The sequence below is a fragment of the Oryctolagus cuniculus genome, chromosome 12 (assembly GCF_051225735.1).
Source record: "Oryctolagus cuniculus isolate XC-2025 breed Fujian yellow rabbit chromosome 12, ASM5122573v1, whole genome shotgun sequence".
Taxonomy (NCBI): domain Eukaryota; kingdom Metazoa; phylum Chordata; class Mammalia; order Lagomorpha; family Leporidae; genus Oryctolagus; species Oryctolagus cuniculus.
The window spans coordinates 14,132,841-14,153,304 of NC_142878.1; the positions used below are offsets into that span (position 1 = coordinate 14,132,841).

At 51.2% G+C, this 20,464-nt stretch overlaps 1 long non-coding RNA gene and 11 other non-coding genes across 15 annotated transcripts in view; all 12 read left to right on the plus strand.

Annotated features, from left to right (window-relative positions):
* The window catches only part of LOC103351271 (uncharacterized), a 159,936-nt gene that overhangs the window by 22,569 nt on the left and 116,903 nt on the right, over positions 1-20,464 (plus strand). For 3 of the 4 annotated variants that reach the window (XR_016217279.1, XR_016217280.1, XR_016217281.1), the window contains exons 1-9: positions 8,357-8,535; positions 8,937-8,981; positions 10,009-10,204; positions 12,187-12,231; positions 13,161-13,276; positions 13,675-13,764; positions 14,931-15,060; positions 15,456-15,500; positions 17,571-17,616. This is a non-coding gene — a long non-coding RNA (uncharacterized LOC103351271). Of the gene's footprint in view, positions 1-1,780; positions 1,918-6,247; positions 6,414-8,356; positions 8,536-8,936; positions 8,982-10,008; positions 10,205-12,186; positions 12,232-13,160; positions 13,277-13,674; positions 13,765-14,930; positions 15,061-15,455; positions 15,501-17,570; positions 17,617-20,464 lie in introns of those variants that run through there. The other variant, XR_016217282.1, reaches the window with a different exon arrangement.
* On the plus strand, positions 230-310 carry LOC127483944 (small nucleolar RNA SNORD115). The gene has a single exon (XR_007910735.1). It is a non-coding gene; the product is annotated as a small nucleolar RNA SNORD115 (small nucleolar RNA).
* On the plus strand, positions 1,988-2,068 carry LOC127483894 (small nucleolar RNA SNORD115). The gene has a single exon (XR_007910685.1). It is a non-coding gene; the product is annotated as a small nucleolar RNA SNORD115 (small nucleolar RNA).
* Positions 3,775-3,855, plus strand: LOC127483955 (small nucleolar RNA SNORD115). Its single transcript, XR_007910746.1, has one exon. It is a non-coding gene; the product is annotated as a small nucleolar RNA SNORD115 (small nucleolar RNA).
* LOC127483979 (small nucleolar RNA SNORD115) lies at positions 5,567-5,647 on the plus strand. Its single transcript, XR_007910768.1, has one exon. It is a non-coding gene; the product is annotated as a small nucleolar RNA SNORD115 (small nucleolar RNA).
* On the plus strand, positions 6,489-6,569 carry LOC127483918 (small nucleolar RNA SNORD115). Its single transcript, XR_007910709.1, has one exon. It is a non-coding gene; the product is annotated as a small nucleolar RNA SNORD115 (small nucleolar RNA).
* Positions 8,607-8,687, plus strand: LOC127483902 (small nucleolar RNA SNORD115). Its single transcript, XR_007910693.1, has one exon. It is a non-coding gene; the product is annotated as a small nucleolar RNA SNORD115 (small nucleolar RNA).
* LOC127483965 (small nucleolar RNA SNORD115) lies at positions 11,862-11,940 on the plus strand. The gene has a single exon (XR_007910756.1). It is a non-coding gene; the product is annotated as a small nucleolar RNA SNORD115 (small nucleolar RNA).
* On the plus strand, positions 13,347-13,427 carry LOC127483929 (small nucleolar RNA SNORD115). The gene has a single exon (XR_007910720.1). It is a non-coding gene; the product is annotated as a small nucleolar RNA SNORD115 (small nucleolar RNA).
* On the plus strand, positions 15,131-15,211 carry LOC127483939 (small nucleolar RNA SNORD115). The gene has a single exon (XR_007910730.1). It is a non-coding gene; the product is annotated as a small nucleolar RNA SNORD115 (small nucleolar RNA).
* Positions 16,893-16,973, plus strand: LOC127483953 (small nucleolar RNA SNORD115). The gene has a single exon (XR_007910744.1). It is a non-coding gene; the product is annotated as a small nucleolar RNA SNORD115 (small nucleolar RNA).
* LOC127483968 (small nucleolar RNA SNORD115) lies at positions 19,076-19,156 on the plus strand. The gene has a single exon (XR_007910759.1). It is a non-coding gene; the product is annotated as a small nucleolar RNA SNORD115 (small nucleolar RNA).

Sequence of the window (20,464 nt, forward strand, 5' to 3'; positions counted from 1 at the left end):
GTGTTCACAACTACCTCCTCCCAGACCCACAGATATCACAGGAGCAAGCATGCATGTGTTCCAGTGCCTAAGAGGCAAGGGCTGTTGTCATGGCACAATCAGTCTAAGAGCTCATTCTGCTAGCACCATTGAAAAAGGAAATGTTCGCAACTGCCTGTGGCAAGCCAGAAATCTGAGCCTTGGAGGTGGCGTAGTGCCAGGTGCTTCCTGTGCTATGGTTCCTGGGGTTGGGTCTATGATAAGACTTCATACTGTCTTGAAGAGAAATGATGACTTAAAAATCATGCTCAATAGGATTACCCTGAGGCCCAACCTAAACATTAATGCAAGAGGAATTTGGGGAATCAGGTGCCTTCTGGGGGAGGAGACCCTGGGGATTGGAGAAATCAAGGACCTCCTCCTTGGAAGGACATGATCTATAGGCAGGATCCACTGCTTGTGCAGGATTCACACAAACTCTGTCCTCATTGGGTCTGTAGTGTGTTTTCTGCTTTAAAATTTGCTGTCCTGTGGGGGGGGGGCTCCTTTCTCAGCTCCTGTGTCCGAAACTGTCTTTTGGAAGGTGAATTGCACCATCAATCACTCTTGCACTAAGGGTTTTAAGTGAGAGGATGGAGGGTGTAATTGGACCTGTGTGGGGCAGCTGGTGTTCTGGATATGTTGCCTGATGAACTTGATGCGTGGGACCAGAGACCCAGGAAGGCAGCACTGGGCCATGATCTTGGGTGAGTTATAACCCTTTGGGTTCTGAGGTTTAGATCAATGTACCTAAACCCCTTACCTTGTGAGGAAGGGAAATGGTCCTGAATGAGGAGTCACGTTGATCCAGTGCTGCAAATCGTTATTGTTATACTCTAACAGCTCTGGGTTGCCTTGATGGTATTCCCAGAAGTTCATGGACACTGAGGATAAGGCCAGGGTTAAGATTCACAGGGAGACTCAGGCCAGTGATCACACCAAGGCACTGAGGGAGAACTGGCTATTCAGCCAGCTCTGCAGGTACCTGGGAGCCTGGGAGTTTTATGTGGGCCACGATTCCGTTGTACTAGGCTTTAGGGAGGCTCTTGTCTGTGCCCTGTTACAGAGGTACCAACAAGTGATCCATGACACCTACAGGGTGGTACCAGGCATTTCACATCCCTACTGCTTCTTTTTTCCAGCGGCTGGCATGCACAGGCTATGTTCATGGCTCTTAAACTGTGTGCCCAGCAAGGATGTCAGGATGCTACTGATCCCAGGGTTCTGCTCCTCCATGGGAGGCTCAAAGCCACATGGGAAGATTATGCCATGGTCCTGCCCGATAACCGTATCTCATCGCTGGGACATGTTTGGGATTGAGGTGGGCAGCAACCATAGGAGGATGGTTTTTTCATGGAACTCAGCCTGTCCTCCAAGGATACAGTGTGTTCAGGCAGCCTCCACCTGAGCAACTGGCCCTGAAAGCAACACTGTTTTGGTAGGCCCAGGACCCACAATTGTAGGTTTCGGGGCCCAGAACTTTAATCCTTATACAGGCCATTTCTTGCTTGTCCAGTATAATTTCCTGCCAGGGTCTCGGTCTCATGTGCTTGAAGGAGAAATGGTGGTAGCTACTTCCTGTGGCAGAATCCTGAAAGAATCATGCTAGTAGGCCTCTTGGTCTCAGAGACCAAGCACATATACAAGGGCAGGCTCTTTGAAGCCTTACCTGGGCAATGGGGGAGTAAGCATGCTCTGGATCCAGTGTATTGTATTCTTCCCCTGCTGTCTGTTCACACCCATTCACCTTCCTATCCCGCAGTTAATGTCACCAATGGAAGTCCCTATGAGGTATGAGGTCCAGTGCCATGGGGACAAGGGCTGTGGTCAAGGGCCCATGAGACCTGAAGCTTGTTGTTCCATCCCTGCAGTTGAATGAAACGTCACTGACTTCCTGAGGTAAGTCAGTCCTATGGGCTATAGTGTTACAGTAGTGACAATGGGATTCCATGGTATGGTTCCTAGGGTTGGGTCAATGATGAGACCTCATACTGTCTTGAAGAGAGATGATGACTTAAAAATCATGCTCAATAGGATTACGCTGAGGCCCATCCTAGTGACAGTGGTGCAAGAGGATCTTGGGGTAATCATGTGCCCTCCAGCAGAGGAGACTCTGGGGACTGGAGATCTCAAGGCCTCACAGGCTAGGACACAGTGCCCAGACTGGAGCAGCTGCTCATGCAGGGTACACCCATGCTCCATCTTCCTTGGGTTTGTTGTGTGCTACCCACTGTTTGAGTTGCAAGACCATGCTTGGGGCTCATTTTTCAGATCCTTTCATCCCCTTCTCTCTTTCACTGAAAGGAGCTGCACTCAGGATACCCTTACACCAGTTTTAGTGTACCTTTACACCCAGTTGAGTGAATAGAGGGCGTCCACGTACCTGTGTGGGGCAGCAGTGGTTCTGTTGGGTCACCCGACGTGAACCTCAGGGGTGGATCCACAGAGTTAAAAGAAGGTATCCTTGGGAAGTCCTCTTGAGTGAGCTACGCCACTTTGGGAAATGTCCTGAACATTACCTGAACCTTACAGGAACTTCTGCCTTGTTCAGAGATTCATACAAGAAATGGAAACATTTCTGAGTGAGGATTAACCTGGGTCCAGTTATGCCACAAGACCTGGCTGGGCATCAACAGCTCTAGGTTGACTTGCTGTTGAGGCCGAATGTGGGCTAACCCTGGCAAACAAGACTCTGTGTGGGGATAGGTTTTAGATTTGGTGGATCCAGGTCCAAGCTATGTCAAGGCAGGGTGAGATGACTGGAGTGGCAATGACTATGCAGGAGCCTAGGATCTTCTAGTGGTGGGCAGGGCCACTAGAGCCTAGGACAGAGGACTATAGGGCTAGTAACCATTCAGAGGGTGCCAATAAAAATGACATGTCTCCTACAGCATGGTGCCAGGCATGCATATCCCTGCCATTCACCCTGTTCAGGGACTGGCATCATCAGGCCATGTGGATGGAATCAGGCTGAGGTGAGCCCAGAAAGCATGGCAGGGCTCCTTCTGGCACTGGGCTCCCACTGCTCCACGGGATGCACCAAGGTCCCACAGTAGGGGTAGGTTGTGGTCCAGCCTAATGCCCATACCCTTTCTTTGAGATGTATAATGTACTGAGTTGTATAGAAACCATAGGAGGAAGCTGTATCCGAGAAACACAGTGTATACTCCAGGGATATGTCGTGTACATATAGCATAGACCTGATTGCCAGGGCCTGGATTGTGATGACTTTTTGTTAGTCCCAGGGACCTATGGGGGACACCTTGATTGTATGTTGTTCAGCTAGTCCTCTTGCCAATTCAGTGCCAGTGCTTGGTTTTCTAGCCCAGCTCCCTGCTGGATCCCAGGGACTAGGGTCAGGAGAGAGCAGTGGAGGATGCTGACCTAGTGACCAATGGGCCCAGCACTATTCAGGTGAGGTGAGCAGAGCTAGCCCAATACCACCACACCTATAGTGGCAGCATGCTAAAGGACTCAGAAGGGCCATTGGTGCCAGAGGACACTCAGGAACCAATGTACTCAGAGCATGCTCCTGAGGTCTATTCATACCTGCCCCCTTACTATCCCCAGATTGTATCACCAATGGAAGGCCACATGGGTTCCAGTGCCTGGAGCTATGGCCCCAGCAGCCCATGAGCTGGTGCTGCCAGCCTTGTTGGACAAGGTGATGACCAGGACTGCCTCTGATAAACCGATTTTCAAGGCCCTGGAGGTGACATGGTGCAATGGGCTTCCCATGGTGTGGTTTCTGGAGTTGAGTCAATGAAGAGACCTCATACTGTCTCCAATAGTGATAATGACTTAAAAATCATGCTAAATAGGATTACACTGAGGCCCAGCCTAGTGACAGTTTGTCAAGAATATCCTAGGATCCAACATGCCTTCCAGGAGAGAAGATTTTGGGGACTGGAGACCCAGAAGCATGCAGACCAGGATACAGTACTTAGGAGCAGCTGCTCCTGCAGGACTAACCAAACATTCTTACTTGGACTTGGTGTGTGCTCCAGGCTATTTGAGTTGTGCGGCTGTGTTGAGGGCTCCTTCTTCAGCTTCCTCAGTCCCCTCATGTCTAAAATTGAGATATGGCTGCCCATCTGGTCACCCTTGTTTCCCAGATCCCAGGTGACTGGATGGTGAAGATCATGGTTTCTCTATGTGGGAGATGGGTGTCAGTGTAGATCTTCCAATGAAAACCTATGAGGTAGACTCACTGAGACACAGGAAGGCAGTCTTTGGGTATGCTCCAGTAGTAGTTTTTCCCCTTGGGCACTGAAGGGGAAAACTTTCTGAATCCCTGGCCTTGTTTGTGGCCAGTGAAGGAGGGCAATGGATATATGAGGAGGGTTCATGTGGGACCAATGCCTCCAATTGTCTTAGGTGTGATTTAGCTGCTCTGGGTTGCGATGCTGGTATGGTCAAAAGTGGGCAGACACAAGGTATCAGACCTCTGTGCGGGGATAGGGCTTATCATCCCATATGAGACACATTCGGACTACTACACCAGGCAGTGAGTTTTTGGTGGAGCAGCCAGCACTACAGGTGCCTGGCAGCATGGGAGCTTCATGTGGGTCAAAGGGCCACTGGAGCCTAGAGCCCAAGGATTCTTGAGCTAGTGTCTTCATGGGGGTGCCAACACCTGGGCCTTGGTACCTACAGAGTAGAGTCATGTACACCCCATGGCCCCATGATAATTTAAAATGCTGACTTTGTTAGAGGATGGTGTTTCAGGATCATGTCGACAGACCACAGACTGAGTTGTGCCCATCAAGGATGGGCTTGGCTCTCACTCCCTCAAGGGAGGCATCAAGGCCCCATGGCACAAGTCAGTCATGGTTCAGCCCAATTACCCTACACTGTTTTTCAGATGTGTTGGTACCGTGGTGGGCAGTTACAAATGGAGGTAGGTGTTTCTGCAGGATACAGCCTGATCTCCCAGAAACCACTGTGCTCTCGCTTCCTACACCCAAGCTCATGGGCCTGTACAGCAACCCCATATTGGTAGGCCAAAGGCCCTATGAGTTTCCCTTGGGCATGTCTTTTGGGACCAGTTATCTGAAGTTTAGGCTGGGCCACTGCTTGATTGAACAGCAGGTTCTGGCTTAGATGTGGGTCTTATGAGCAGGAAGGATTGATGGTTTTAGCCACTGCTGGCAAGAAGATCCTGCCTGAGTTTAACTCTCTCAGTGACAAAGAGGCCAAAGGTTTGGGAAAACTTGCCAGTTTTCCCCACCTACAAGAGTGGGGTCCTAGGAGGACTCACTAGGGCCAATGAGGCCAAAGAATTCTCTGGAACCAACACACCCTTACCTGGATCTGTTGACTTTTAATACCCATTCGCCTACTTGTCCCACAGATGATGTCAGCAGAGGAAGCCAAGGGGGCCCAGTACCATGTGGCAAGGCTGTAGTCTAGGTCTAATGGCCCATGAGCTGTGATTATCAGCCCCATAGGTATAGGAAACATTGGGACTGCCCATGGTACACCAATCCATCCAGGCCACAGAGTGGGGAAGGTATTAGTAGCTTCTCTTGCTGTGTTTACTTGGGTTGGTTTGATGATAAGACCTCATACTGTCTCCAAGTCACATGATAACTTAAAACTCATACTCAATAGGAATACACTGAGGCCCAGCCTACTGACAGTAGATCAAAAGTATCCCAGGGTCCACATGAGTCTTCCCAGGAAGGAGAACCTGGGTATTGTACACCTGCACACCCCCCAGACCAAGATGTAGCCCCCACATTTGAGTGGTTGCTCCTGCGGGAACCACCTAAGTTCCTTCCTCCATGAACTTGATGTATGCTCCCTACTGGCCACATTGCAGGGCCATGCTCAGGCTTGTTCTTCAGCTCCCTATGCATAGGGATCCATGGTCCAGCCTAATGCCTCTACCCTACCTTTAGGATGTGGACAGTACTGTGATGGGAAGTGACCATAGGATGTATGTGTCTCTGGGTGGCATAGCCTTAGCCCCTAGAATTCACTGCTCACACGTCCTCCAACCTTTTCCCAGGCCTATGCAGTTACCCCATGTTGGTAGGTCCAGGGCACCATGGGTGTCTCCTTGGATTTGTCTTGTGGGACCAGTCTTCTGATGCTTAGAATGGGCCATTGCTTGCTTGTCCAGCCTAGATGCTGGATAGGATCTGGATCTTAGTGGCAGGAAGGATTGGTGGATGTAGCCTCTGCTGGCAGGATGATCCTGTCCAAGTGTCCTTTTCTGTTCTAGTGACCAAGAGGCCCAGCAGTTTGCTAGTCACCACTGTGCCTACAGGCTGGGGCTCCTGGGAGGACTCGACTAGGCCAATGATGCCAAATTATGTTCTGGAACCTGTGCGCCCTAGTCTATGCCTGCTGTCTGTTCACACCCAACTGAATGACCAGTACTACCCATGGTAAGCCTATCCATCCATTGAGATTCTTAAGTTGGGATGGGTCCAGCTACTCCTCCAAGTGTGTTTAATGAGGTTGGGTCAATGATGAGACCTCATACTATCTCGAAGAGAGATGATGACTTAAAAATTATGCTCAATAGGATTACGCTGAGGCCCAGCCTAGTGACAGTAGTCAAAAGAACCCTAGGGGCCACACGTGCCTTTGAGGGGTGATACATAGGAATGTGTGCCTGGAGGTTCCCCCCACTTCTGAATGCAGTTCCCAGGAAAGAGTGGTTGCTCCTGCTGGATCAGGCCAAGCTTCTTCCTCCTTGGGCATTTTATGTGATCCCAACTGGCCAAGTTGTGGGCTCCCTTCATCCCCTTGTTCTTCCAGTGAGATGTGCTACTTGGAGGGTCACATTTGGGTCCTGGTTCCCAGGTGAGTGGATATCATGGATAATGGGTACACTGTGGTGGAACTATATATCATGGACAGTCACTCAATGCAAGCTTTAGGGATGTACCTTAGGAGACACAAAATGGCAGCCTGGGGGCATGCTTCTGAGTGAGCTGTGCCTATTTGGTGTCTGAAGTTCAGGACACCATATCTGAATCTGTGGCAATGTGTGGGAGTCTGGCAAGGAATAGAAACCATTCCTGATGGAGGGTTCATGCACTTTCAGAGCCGCCTTGTACCTATGGGGCTGCAGCATCTCTGTGTTACCCTGTTGGTGTGACCAGCAGTATTCAGACTCCACGGATCAGGCATCTCTGAAGGTGCAGGTTTCAGCTTCCTTAAGAGGTCTAGGCCAAGGATCACATTGAGTATAGGAGGGAGACTTGGCAGGGATGCTGGCTATGTAGGTTCAGGTTTCTAGCAGCCTGGGATCTGCAATTCGGTTGCAGTGCCCCTGGAACCTAGGATGCAGGGATGATCAGTTTGATGCCCAGTAAGGGAGGATGCAGGCACCTTTGCCATGGCATCTGCAGGGCCATGGTCCAACCCAATACCCTTATTCCAACTGTGGGATGTGCATGGGACTCAGTAGGCAGCATCTATTGGAGAAAGTTTTCTTTGGGGTCCATATCCTGAATTCATGGGATCCAGTTTGTGCTAGTAGCCTGCACCTGAACCCTCATACCAGGACAATACGGTGTTTGCAGGACCAGAGTGCCCTGGGGACTCTTTGGGTGAGACTCTTGCCACCACAACTCCGAGCCATGCCATCGCTAGAATGTTCAGCCAGGGTAAAGGCCTAAACTTGGGCCTCAGGAGAGGAAAGGAACAGTGGACTCCCAGGTGAGTCCATGACAGGAACCAAGGGGTCTTTGCTAGGGATCTGAGTGCCAGGCCAGGTCACCCAATGCAAGCCTAAGCAGTGGATTCACAGAGATACAGGAGGGTTACCCCAGGCCATGCTCCAGAGCAATCTGTGCCCATTTATGCTTTAAGGTCCAGAATACATTGCATGAACTCATGGCCTGGTTTGGGGGCCAATTTAAGTATAGCAAGGTTCCTGGGGGATGGTTCACATTAAGCCAGTGCCCCCACTTGTCCTTAGTGAGCTTCAGCAGCTCTGGGTTGACTTGCCTGTTTGGCCAGAATTTGTTGAACTCTAGGGGTCAGGCCTCTGTGTAGGCTCAGGGTTTAGATTCCCTAGGAGGCCTTAGATGAGAATAACCCTGTTTTTGATGTGTACAGGACTGCAGAGGGCTGTAACTATGGGTGGAATGTGTCTCAGTTGTACATATTCTGTGTGTGCATGCAGCCAACACCTCAACTCCCAGGCCTGAAAGGTGATGCCTTGCTGTTAGGACCCGGGCATGATATTTAGACTGGGTCATTGCTTGATTGCACAGCCTTGTTAAAGCATAGGAGCTGGATCTTGGAGCAGGATGAATTGGTAGAAGTAACCACTGCTGGCAGTATGATTCTCTCCAATTGTCCCTCTCTGTTCTAGTGACCAAGAAGCACAGCAGTTTGTGGAAAAGGGGAACATAGTTTCAAGACATTGTCCTGCGTGGTGGATACTGGGAAGGATACACCTGGGCCGATGAAAAGTGACACTCTGGAACCTGTGCACCCTCGTCTGCCCTTGCTGTCTATTCACACCCGATGCAATGACAAGCACTGCCTGTGGTAAGCCAATCCATCTGGGTTCCTAAGTTGGAATGGCTCCAGGGACTCTGTCTTGTGTGTTTACTGCAATTGGGTCGATGATGAGACCTCATACTGTCTTGAAGAGAGATGATGACTTAAAAATCATGCTCAATAGGATTACGCTGAGGCCCAGCCTAGTGACAGTGGTGCAACAGGACCCTGGCATTTCCACTTGCATTCCAAGGGAGGAGACCTGGGGACTGGAGACCTGGAGGTTCCCCTCAGTCCTGAATGAAGTCTCTAGGAAAGAGTGGTTGCTCCTACTAGATCAGGCCAAGCTCCTTCCTCCTTCTGCGTGGCATGTGATCCCCACTAGCCAAGTTGTGCTTATGTACAGAGGCCTCCTTCTTCTTCTCCCTTTGTCCCCTTGTTTTTTTCAGTGATGTATGCTGCCTGGCGGGTCACACTTGCATCCTGGGTCCCAGGTGAGTTGAATGGGTGATGGAATGGGTAATGGTTCCTATGTGGTACAGCTGGTTATCATGGCCAGTCTCCCAATGCATGCTTAAAGGAGACACAAGAAGGCAGCCTAGGGCCATGCTTCTGATGGGCCGATCCCTTTTGGAATCTGAGGTCCAGAACACCTTACCTGAATCCCCAGCATGGTGTGGGGACCTGGCAAGGAATGGAAACCTTTTGATGGAAGGTTCATGCACTTTCTTTTTTTTTATTTTTTTTTTATTTTTTTTGACAGGCAGAGTGGACAGTGAGAGAGAGAGACAGAGAGAAAGGTCTTCCTTTGCCATTGGTTCACCCTCCAATGGCTGCCGTGGCTGGCGCGCTGCGGCCGGCGCACCGCGCTGATCCAATGGCAGGAGCCAGGTGCTTATCCTGGTCTCCCATGGGGTGCAGGGCCCAAGTACTTGGGCCATCCTCCACTGCACTCCCGGGCCACAGCAGAGAGCTGGCCTGGAAGAGGGGTAACCGGGACAGAATCTGGTGCCCCGACTGGGACTAGAACCCGGTGTGTCGGTGCCGCAAGGCGGAGGATTAGCCTAGTGAGCCGCGGCGCCGGCCAGGTTCATGCACTTTCAAAGCTGCCACTGTGTCTATGGTGGCTGCAGCATCTCTGTGTTGCCTTATTGGTGTGACCAGAAATATTCAGATTCCAGGGATCAGGTGTCTCTGAAGGTTCAGGTTTCAGATCCTTAAGAGGTCTGGCTCAGGACCACACTGAGGATGGGAAGGAGGTTTGTCAAGGATGCCAACTCTGCAAGTTTCTAGCAGCCTGGAGCTACAACTGGGTTACAGGGCCCCTGAAACTGAGTATGCAGGGATACTCTGTCTGGTGCCCAGTGACAGGGGTACAGGCATCAGTGCCATGGCACCTGCAGGGACATGGTCCAGTCCAATGTCCTTACACCAACTGTGAGATGTGCATGAGACTCAGTAGACAGTGTCCATTGGAGGAAATTTTCTTTAGGATCCATAGCCTGAAATCATGGGTTCCAGTGTGTTTCAGAGCCTGCACCTGAGCTCCGGGCCTGGACAAGGATACCTTGTTGGTACAACCAGAGCTCCCTCAGGGACTCCTTGGGTGAGACTCTTGCCACCACTCCTCTGAGCCATGCCAGTGATGGAATGCTCAGCCAGGGTAAAGATCCCAAACTTAGGCCTCTGGGGAATAAAGGAGCATTGAAATTCCCAGGTGAGTGCATGGTGGGGACCAGTATCTTTGCTATGGATCTGAGTGTCAGTGCAGGTCATCCAAAGCAAATCTAAGGGGTGGATCCACAGAAACACAGGAGAGTTGACTCATGCTGTACTCAAGAGCAAGGTGTGCCCATTTGTGCTCTGAGGTCCAGAATGCATTGCTTGAACCCCTGGCCAGGTTTGGGAGCCAACTAAGGGGATGGCAAGGTTCCTGGGGGATGGTTCTCATCCTAAGTGAGATTAGCAGCTCTGAGTTGCCTTGCTCATTTGTCCAGTTGTCATGGAACACTAGGGGTCAGGTATTTGTGTGGGTGCAGGATTCAGATTCACTAGGAGGTCTTGGATGAGGCTACACCATGCAGGGACAGAGGTTTGGTTGGGTAGCAGGCCCTGCATGTTCCTGGCTGCCTGGAAGCTTTATATGGGTCACTAGGACACTGGAGCCATGATTCAGGGACACTGACCAGTACCCAGTTATGTGGGTGCCAAAACCTTGCCCAGGACACCTGCCAGATGGTGTAAGTCACACCATATCCATACGGCTTGTCTTGTCTAAGGTCTAGCCTTTGCTGGCCACATGGGTGGACTTTTGACTGAGTTGATCTCAGCAAGAATGTCAGGGCTCCTCCTAGGGCCCCTGATTCTGCTCCTTCTAGGGAGGCAAAAAAAAATGGTATGGGTGAGCTGCAGTCCAGCCCAATACCGGTCCCCCATCTTTGCAATATATACAGGACTGCAGTAGCCCATGACCATAGGAGGAATGTGTCTCAGGTGCACACTTTCTGAACTCTGAGAATCCATTGTGTATATGCAACCAGCATGTAAGCTCCCAGGCCTAAACGGAGATGTCTTGTTATTAGGACCAGGGCACCACTAGGGTCTCTTTGGGTGTGTCTCATGTGACCAGTCCCCTGAGCCCAGTTCCTTGCCACTGCTTGATTATCTAGCCCAGGTCCTGCTGAATCCTGGGTACTGGGGTCAGGAAGGAGCTTTAGGGGAAGCTGGCTCCAGGAGGGCAACCTGGTCTGAGTAACCCTCTCTGGACCACTGACCAACAGACCCAGTAGTTTTCAGGCAAGGTGTGGGGCTTTTCCATCCCCGGCACACCTATAGAGGTGGCTTCATGGTAGGCCTCACCTGGGCCAATGGTGCCAACATATGCTGTGGAACCAGTGCATCCTGGCCTGCACCAGCTGTGTGTTCACAGTTCCTCCCAGTCCCACAGATGATGTTACCAGAGGAAGCCTACATGTGTTCCAGTGCCCTAGAAGCAAGGACTGTTGTCATGGCCCCAGCAGCCTAAGAGTTCATTCTTCCAGCTCATTTTCCATTAGAAAAGGAGATGTCTGCAACTGCTTGTGATAAGCCAGAAATCTGTGCCTTGGAGTTGAGATGGCACCAGGGTCTTCTAGTGCTGTGGTTCCTGTGGTTGGGTCAATGATGAGACCTCTTACTGTTTTTTTGTTTGTCTGTTAGTTTTTTAACTTTTATAACTTTTATTTAATAAATATAAATTTCCAAAGTACAGCTTATGGATTACAATGGCTTTTCCCCCCCAATAACTTCCCTCCCACCCGCAACCCTCCCATCTCCCGCTCCCTCTCCCATTCCATTCACATCAAGATTCATTTTCAATTCTCTTTATGTACAGCAGATCAATTTAGACCTCATACTGTCTTGAAGAGAGGTGATGACTTAAAAATCATGCTCAAAAGGATTACGCTGAGGCCCAGCCTAGTGACAGTGGTGCTAGAGGTACTTGGGGTAACCAGGTGCCTTCCAGGGGAGGAGACCCTAGGACTGGAGAACTCAAAGCCCCCCTTGGTCAGGACATGATCTTCGGGCAGATCGGCTGCTTGTGAAGGATTCACACAAAGTCTATCCTCATTGGGTTTGGTGTGTGCTCCCTGCTGTAAAATTTGCTGTCCTACATTGGAGATTCCTCCCTAAGCTCCTGTATTCCAAAATGTCTTTCAGTGAGATGAGCTGTCCTTTGGAGCCCTCTTGGACCAAGTGTTCTAGGTGAGTGGATGGAGGTTGTAATTGGGCCTGTGTGGGGCGTAGCAGGTGTTCTGGGTGTGTAACCTGATGAAACTGATGGGTGGAACCACACAGAGACCCAGGAAGGCAGCCTTGGGCCATTGTCTTGGGTGAGTTATGCTCCTTCAGACTCTGAGGTACAGATCAATGTACTTAAATCCCTTGCTTGTTGAGGGTGCCAAGTAAGGAATCAAAATGGTCTAGAGTGAGGGGACACGTTGGGCCAGTCCTGTCACTAGTTCTTATATTGTAGCAGCTCTGGTCTTTCCATGTTGGCAACCATGCCACATCCCCACTACTTGCCTGATTCAACAGCTGGTATTCACTGGCAACATGAATAGGGTTAGGACTGTGTTGGACCCAGCAAAGATACCAGGACTCCCACTGGTCCTGGGCTCCTTCCCATGGAAGGCACCCAGTCCATATGGTAGGAGTGGGCCATGTTCCCACCCAATGTCCATACCATATCACTGGTACATACTGGGACTGTTTTGGGCAGCAACTATAGGAGGATGGTGTCTCCATGAGACCCAGCCTGTTCTCCAGAAATACAATGTGTTCAGGCAGCCTGCACCTGAGCACATGTACCTGTAAAGTCACACTGGTGGTTGGCCCAGAAACCACAGTTGTAAATCTTGGGGGACCAGAACTTTGATGCTTATGCAGACCATTGCTTATTGGTCCAGTCCAGTTCCTGGCCAGGATCTAGGTCTTGTGGGTTTGAAGAAGCAATGGTGGTAGCCACTTCCAGCAGGACAATTCTACGCGAATAGGCCTCTTGGACACAGAGACACCTGTGGGCTCCTGGAAGCCTCACCTGATCCACTGGGGGCATAAGTACACTCTTGTTCCAGTATATACTATTCTGCCCCTGTCGTCTGTTCACACTCATTCACCTTCCTATCCCACAGATGATGTCACCAAAGGAAGCACCTATGGGGTCCAATGCTTGTAGTCAAGGCCTCATGGGCCCATGAGCTGGTGGTTGCATTCCCGAGGGTGAAGGAAATATCTCTGATCTCCTGAGGTAACCTAATCCATTGGGGCACTAGTGGTAGGGCTGCAATATGGGATTTCATGGTGTGGTTCCTCTGGTTGGGTCAATGATGAGACCTCATACTGTCTAGAAGAGAGATGATGACTTAAAAATCATGCTCAATAGGATTACTCTGAGGCCCAGCCTAGCCTAGTGACAGTATAGCAATAGGACATCAAGGACTCCACGTGCTTCCCAGGGGAAGAGACCCAGGGGACTGTAGACCTAAAGACAGTCTGTCGAGGAAGCAGTACCCAGGCAGCAGCTGCTGCTCCTGCTGGATCCACCCAAGCTTCCTCCTTGGGCAGGGATGTGTTCTTTGTGGGCTGAGTTGTGGTGCTATTTTGGGACCCCTTCTCCAGCTCTTTTCATCCCCTTGTGCCTTTCAGTGTTATGTGGTGCCCAGCAAGTCACCCTTCCATCCCACATCCCAGGTGAATGGATGGTGAGACTCATGGGGCCCTGCCAAGAATCTGAGGGTATGTGCACTTGTTACCAGCATAAGAGGTAGATCCACAGTGAAAAATTTAATCCACCTTGAGCTGTGCTGCAGAACCAGCTGTGCCTGTTTGGTCTCTGGGGTCTAGAACACCTTGGCTGAAACTCTGGCCTGGTTCAGGGCTCAGCTGGGGGTTGGCAGTGGATACTGGTACAGGGTTCATATGGGGCCATTGACCCCACATGGCCTAGGTGGGCTTCAGTGGCTTTGTATTGCCATGGGCTAGGAGTGGGCAGATACTCAAAACAGACCCCTTTTTGGGGGAATGGCTCTGATTGCATTGGAGGCCTTGGCAGATGACCACAACCAGCAGAGAGGGAGGTTCGATGGGAGAGTCAGATCTGCAGGTGCCTAAGGGAGGTTTGATGGGAGAGTCGACTCTGCAGGAACCTGGCAACATGGTAGCTTCACATGTGTCCCAGGGTTGCTGCATACTAGTACATAGCACCCTCAGGGAGTATCCAGTCAGGGGAATTCTAACACTAGCCCAGGGTACTTGTACAGTGGTGCCCAGCATGCCACATCCCTGGCACTTGCCAGCATTCCCTTTCACATGGTGTCCCTCCTGGACCTGGGCTCACACTTTTCCACAGAAAGCACCAAGGCCTTCAAATGAAAGATCTGGGCCAATGTCCATTCCCCATCTTTAGCATGTGTACAGGACTGTGGTGTACAGATACCATGGGAGGAAGGTGTCTCTGGGGTGCATAGTCAGAGCTCCCAGGGAGCAGTATGTGTCCACAACCTATATCTTAGCTCATAGGCCTGGCCTGGACAGGAATGCTGTGTTGGTAGTCACAGGACCCCACCTGGGCATCCTTTGATGTATCTCATGCCATGGGTCCTCTGATACCCATGCCAGCACTTTCTTGTCAACTCTAAACATGGGCTTGGGAGAAGAAAGAGCAGTGTGGTTAGCCATTTCCAGCATGGTGACCCAGTCTGAGTTACCATCTCTGGCACAGTGACCAACAGGCCCAGAAGTTTTTGGGCAATGTGGTGGGATCCTGACTAAAGCAATATGCTTACAGGGGCAGCCTCCTGAAATTCTCAACTGGGCCAACAGAGCTAAAGCACGCTTGGGAGCCAGTGAACCCTAGCCTGCTCCTGTTAGCTTTTCACACCCAACTTCTTCTGTGTCCACAGATGATGTCAACAGAAGATGCCCATGGGGAACAGACCCCATTAGCAAGAGCTGTGGTCAGGGTCCCAGCAGCCACCAATGAGCTGATGATGCCAGCCTTGTTGAAGGAGAAAATGTCCAGGATCGCCTGAGGTAAGCCAATTCTCCCAGACCTGTGGATAGGATACCTCCCAGGGGTTCTTGTGCTGTGATTCCTGGGGTTGGGTCAATAATGAGACCTCATACTGTCTCGAAGAGAGATGATGACTTAAAAATCATGCTCAATAGGATTACGCAGAGGCCCAGCCTTGTGACGTGGGTCAAGGTGACCTTGGGGAAACCAGGTGCCTTCCAGGGGAGGAGACACTGGAGACTGGAGAACTAAAGGCCTCACAGGCCAGGACATAGTACCCACCCTAGATGGCTGTTCATCAGGAAGCACCCATGCTGCATCATCCTTGGGTTTGTTGTGTGCTACCCGCTGTCTGAGTTGCGTGACCATACTTGCAGCTCCTTTTTCAGTTCTTTCATCACCTTCTGTCTTTCAGTGAGATGAGTTGCACAGCAAGGCACCCTTACACTCCAGTTCCAAGGTGAGTGGATAGATGGTATCCATAGGACTGTGTGGGAGAGCAGGGGTTCTGTTGGGTCACCCAACGTGAACCTCAAGGGTGGATCCATGGAGACACAGAAGGCAGCCTCAGCATTGTGCCTCCTTGGGTTGATATCCTGAACACCTTACCTGAACTTCTGCCTTATTCTGTGGTTTAGGCAAGGAATGAAAACATTTCTGAAGGAGGGATCACAGGGGGCCAGTGCTGTAACTTGGCCTAGGTGGGCCTCAGTGGCTCTAGGTTGCCTTGCTTTTGTGGCTGGATATGTACAGACCCTTGGGAACTAGCTTCTGTGTGGGGACAGGTTTTAGATTAGGTGGAGGCAAGCCCGTTCCACATCAAGGCAGGAAGAGATGTTTGGAGTGGCAGTGACTATGCAGGTGACTGTCAGCCTGGGAGATTCATCTGGGTGTCAGGACCACTGGAACCTAGGACACAAGGACTCTCAGGCTGGTAACCATCCATGCAGGGCTGACATCAGTGTCATGTATCCTGCAGGGTGGTGCCAGGGATGCATATCCCTGCCACTCACTTTGTCCTGGGGTGGGGGTTATCAGGCCACGTGGGTGGCACTGAACTGAATTGAGTCCAGCAAGCATGACAGGGGCCCTTCTGGTCCTGGGCTCCCAATTCTCCACTAGAGGCACCTAGGCCCCACAGTAAGGGTAGTCCGTGGTCCATCCTAATGCCTGCACCCTATCTTTGGGATATGTAAGGCACTGAGTTGGGCAGCGACCACAGGAGGAAGGTGTACCCAAGAAGCATAGCATGAACTCCAGGGATATAGTCTGTACATGTAGGCTAGACCTGAGTGCTGGGCCTGTATAGCAAGGACTTGATGTTAGGCCCAGGGCCCTATGGGGGCCTCCTTGAGTGTATCTCATTCAACTGGTTCTTAGGCCAGTTCTGTGCCAGTGCTTGATTGCTCAGCCCAGTTCCCGGCTGAAACCTATGGAATGAGGTCAGGAGATAGTGGAGGATGCTGGCCTATGACCAAGGGGCTTAGCACTTCTCAGTTAAGGTAGGCAGAGCTAACCTGATACCACCATGCCTACAGTGGTAGCAACCTGACAGGATTCACAAGAACCAACAGTACCTAAGCACATTCTGGAACCAGTGTGCCCAGAGCATGCACCTGCTGTCTATTCATACTTGCCCCCTTGCTGTCTCACAGATGATATCACCAGAGGAAGCACCCGTGGGTTCCAGTACCCAGGTGCAAGGGCTGTGGTTGGCCCTAGCAGCCCATGAGCTAGTGCTGCCAGCCCTGTTGTACAAGGCTATGACCAGGCTTGCTTGTGGTAAGCCAATCCATGCAGGCCCTGGAGGTGGCATGGTGCCAAGGGTTCCTATGTTGTGGATCCTGGGGTTGGGTCAATGATGAGACCTCATACTGTCTAAAAGAGAGATGATGGCTTAAAAATCATGCTCAGTAGTTTTACATTGAGGCCTAGCCTGGTGACATTAGTCAAGAGAATACTGGGGTCCAACCTGCCTTCCAGGATAGGAGACCCTGGGGACTAGAGACTTGGAGGCCCACAGGCCAGGATGCCGTCTCCAGACAGGAGTGGCTGCTTCTACAGTTTTTTTTTTTTTTGGACAGGCAGAGTGGATAATGAGAGAGAGAGACAGAGAGAAAGGTCTTCCTTTGCCGTTGGTTCACCCTCCAATGGCCACCGTGGCCGGCGCGCTGCGGCTGGCGCACCGCACTGATCCGATGGCAGGAGCCAGGTACCTATTCTGGTCTCCCATGGGGTGCAGGGCCCAAGCACTTGGGCCATCCTCCACTGCACTCCCTGGCCACAGCAGAGAGCTGGCCTGGAAGAGAAGCAACCGGGACAGAATCCAGCACCCCGACCAGGACTAGAACCCGGTGTGCCGGCAACGCAAGACGGAGGATTAGCCTAGTGAGCCGTGGCGCCGGCCTTGCTTCTACAGTTTTTAATCAAGCTTCTTCCTACTTGGACTTTGTGTTTGCTCCATGATGATTAAGTTGCACCGCCTTGTTTGGGCCTTCTTCAGCTCCTTCCATCCCCTTGTCTCTTTCAGTGAGATGTGCTTCCTGTTGGTTCACCCTTTTTTCCGCAGGTCCCAGGTAAGTGGATGGCAAAGATCATGGGGTCTCTATGTGGGATATGGGTGTCAGGGTTGATCACCCAATGAAAGCCTGAGGAGTGGACCCACTGAGACACATGATAGCAGTCTTGGCCTGTTATCCAGCACCAGTTGTTCCACTTTGGCCCCTGAAGTCCAGAACACCTTTCTGAATGCCTGGGATGGTTTGTAGACCAACTTGTGATAGACATAGATCTAGGAAGAGGGTTCACATGGGACCAATGCCCCTACTTGTCCTAGGTTGTCTGTAGCTGCTTTTGGTTGCCTTGCTGATTTGGCTGGGATTGGGCAGACAGAAGGTATCAGGCCTTTTTGTGGGGGCAAGGCTTATCTCCCAAATGAGTCTCATAAAGAAGAAAACACCAAGAAGTGAGTTTGGTGTATCAGCCAGCTCTACAGGTGCCTGGAAGCCTGGGAGCATTATGTGGGTCACAGAGCCACTGGAACCCAGGACCCAGGGACGCTCTAGCCAGTGCCCTGTCAGGGAGGTGCCAACACCAGAACCATGGCACCTGCAGGGTGGTGCCCTGCACATCCATGCCCAATGCTTGCCTCATCTAGGGGCTGGAATTTGAGGGCCACATGGATGGGCTTTGGATTGAGGTGTGCCCAGCAAGGATGACAGTTCACCTCCTGGGTTGGGCTCCCACTCCTCCATGGGAAGCATCAAGGCCCCAAGGTAGAAGTGGGCCATGGGCCATACCAATGTCCCTACCCCATCTTTGGGTGTGTTGGAGGAAGATGTTTCTGCAGGGCACAGAGTAGCAATAGGAGGAAGATTCTTCTGCAGGGTACAGCCTAATCTCCCAAAATCCAGTGTATTCACAAAGCCTGCTCTAAAGTGCACAGACCTGCACAGTGACCCCATGTTGGTAGGCCAAAGGCTCTACAGAATTCCCTTGGATGTGTTGTGGGCCAGAATTCTGATGTTTAGGCTGGGCCATTGCTTGCTTGACCATCCTAGTCCTGGCTTGGATTTGGGACCTGGGGGCAGGAAGAATTGGTTGATTTAGCCACTACCAGAAAGAAGATCCTGCCTGATTGTCTCTCTCTGTCCCAGTGACCAAGAGGCCCCACAGTTTCTGGCAAGGTAGATGAAACTTGCCAGTCCCCATACCACCTACAGAGATTTGCTCCAGGGAGGACTCACCTTGGCCAACATGGCCAAACCACACTCTGGAATCAGCATACCCTTGCCTGGTCTTCCTGTTTGTTCACACCCAATACCCTTAATGTTCCACAGATGATGTCAGCAGAGGATGACCAGGGGACCCAGTGCCACATGGGCAAGGACTGTGGTCTAGGCCTAGTGGCCAATGAGCTGGGAGCTTCAACTTCATGGGTGTAGGAAATGTCTAGAACTGCCCATGATAAGGTAATCCAACCAGGCCATGAAGTTGGAATGGCTCCAGGGACTTCCCGTGCTGTCTCCTGGGGTTGGGTTGATAATGAGACCTCATACTATCTCAGAGAGAGATGATGACTTAAAACTCATGCTTAATAGGATTACTCAGAGGCCCAGCCTACTGAAAGTTGGTCAAGTGTATCTCAGGAACCGCATGTGCCTTCCAAGGAAGGAGAACCTGTGTGCTCAGGATGTAGTCCCCAGGCATGAGCAGCTGCTCCTGCTGAATCCACCCAAATTTCTTCCTCCTTGGTGTGGTGTGTGTTCCCTGCTGGCCAATTTTAGGGTGTGCTGGGGACTTCTTCTCAGGTATCTTCATCCTTTTGCTTCTTTCAGTGAGATGTGCTAACCCTAGGTCACCCTTGTTGTCCTGGGTCCTGGATGTGTAGATGATAAGAATAATGGGGCCTCTATATGGGAGCTTGGTATAAGGGCAGTCACCCAATGAAAGTTTGTGTAGTGGTCCCAGATAGACACAGGAAGGTAGCCTCTGGCCATGCTCCTGGTTGAACTGTTCCCCTTTGGGCTGTGATGTCCAGAACACTTTACCTGAACCTCACCATGGTGCAGGGGCCAGACAGGAATAGAAACGATTCCTGAGGGAGAGTTCACATGCTGTCAAAGTTGCCACTGTGTCTAGTGGGTCTTCAGCATTTCTGTGTTGCCTTGGTGGTGTGACATGAAGCAGGGAACACTGGGCAACATGCTCCTCTGAAGGTGCAGGTTTCAGATTCCATAAGAGGTCCAGGCCAAGGACCATACTGAGAATGGCAGGGAGGTTTGATGGGTTACCAGCTCTGCAGATGTTGGCAGCCTAGGAGCTTCACATGGGTTGCAAGATCCCTGGATCCTAGGTTGCAGTAATATTCAGGCCCATGCCCAATAAAGGAGATGCAGGCATCAGTGCAATGATAGCTACGTGGCTATGGTCCAACCCAATGCCCGTGCCTCAAATGTAGATGTGTATGAGATTCAAAAGGCAGCATCCATAGGAGGCAGTGTTCTCTGGGGTTCGTATCCTGAACTTCTGGGATCCAGTGTGTGATTTCAGCCTGCACCTGAGACCCTGGGCCTGGAGGGGGATGCCATGTTAGTTGGATAAGAGCTCCCCTTGGAACTCCTTTGGTGTGTCTCATGCTATCAGTCCTCTGATGCCAAGGCCATGCCATCACTCTCATGTCCAGCCTGTGTAATGGACCAATCTTGACCCTCTGTGGAATGAAGGAGTGGTAGAGGTAGCTGCTTTGGGCAGGGTTTTCCAGCCCGAGTGGCCTTGTCTGCCCCAGTGACCAACAGCCAAGCAGTTTCTGAGTGAGATGATCAGAGATTTCCTGACTCACCATGCCTAAAGGGGTGTGCTACATGGAAACTTCTCTGGGCTGTGAAGTCTAACAACATTCTGGAACCAGTATACCCAGAGCCT